The sequence below is a fragment of the Lygodium microphyllum genome, chromosome 8 (genome assembly GCF_053477565.2).
Source record: "Lygodium microphyllum isolate KBCC chromosome 8, Lygodium_microphyllum_v1.1.10, whole genome shotgun sequence".
In the NCBI taxonomy this organism is placed as follows: Eukaryota; Viridiplantae; Streptophyta; class Polypodiopsida; order Schizaeales; family Lygodiaceae; genus Lygodium; species Lygodium microphyllum.
In genome coordinates, this window is record NC_141142.1 from 76008212 (window position 1) to 76009407 (window position 1196).

Consider the following 1196-nt stretch of genomic DNA (forward strand, 5'->3'; position numbering starts at 1 on the left):
ATTACATGGTTTTAATTTGCAAATAGCATGAATGGTTGGGCATGAAATTCTCTTCCAAAGCATATTTTTTGTTAGGGAAAAATGCATGGAAAAACATGTTCATATGAAGGAATTCGTTTTGAAGACTCAAGGATTAAAGGAAAAGGTCGTAATGTTGATCCTTCACTTTGGACTTTCCCCATGTGACTTAATTCGAATGTTGCCAGTGCAAATAATATGTCTCTTCATATGCAAAATTGGTTTCACATTTAGCAGCCTACAAAAGCTAAAAGGGCATATTGAGCAAAAGGTGGTTATATTTTGTTGGCTTCAATTGACAAAGAAAAGATATTTTGCATGAGTGAGAAGGAATTTTCAGCAAACATGGAAGAAAACATCATGGGGGTGCAAATCCTTGGATCATCAGCATCTAGAGAGTGCTAGATTTTCAACATAATCAACAAAGTATTGCTTATTTACAAGGCTTGACTCCCTTTTCTAGAACTCAAACAATGCATACTAATCCATTTTCAAAGCTTTTACTTAAAGCAACTAGTGATTATGGGGCTTTGACCTCAGTAATCTCCGATTTTCAGTGGACACTGGGTTTCAAACACCCATCTACTGTCTGGGGGGAGCTTTTGCGACCTATTCTAGTGGCACTAGCATCATGTACCCACTACTTTGAGGGGCTTATGGCAATGAGAGACTCTATAGCATCCATGCAGAAGGCACGAGTTTGTTCTGTGTATTCAATAACCCTAGTGAAAGATGCATCTTTGGCTTCAGATCATGGAGATTCCGAGTGTGCCACACCATTAGCTTGGAATCAAGGAAGCTATACACTTGAAGAGCCGAATTCTGATGATGTTATCATTCGTACTCAAAAGAGGTCTGATCAAGCAGAGCTTGTTGCTGCTAAAGATTCAGAATGGGGAAGTTTCGTATCTGTTCTTGGCCAGTTAGAGTCTGTTGAATATCAACTTAGGTAGAGGCGATTGTCCTGGCCTAGATAGAAATATGGACCAATTATGTTTATTGTAGTGATTGGATTAGTTGAGATTGAAATGCAAGCTTCTCTTCATCAAGCTGCATTGAGTGTGTTCTCGTCAATCTTCTTTCTGCAATCATCATGGCTACTTCCAAGTATGCCAAGCCGTATACTAGGTTGTCTCTAATGGCATCAGTCAATCTGATGCATGCATTAGTGATGAGGA

General features: G+C 39.1%; 1 pseudogene; it reads left to right on the forward strand.

The window, feature by feature from the left end:
* The first annotated feature begins 491 nt into the window (after window positions 1-491).
* Window positions 492-995, forward strand: LOC148032469 (AUGMIN subunit 2-like; annotated as a pseudogene).
* Window positions 996-1196: the final 201 nt, after the last annotated feature.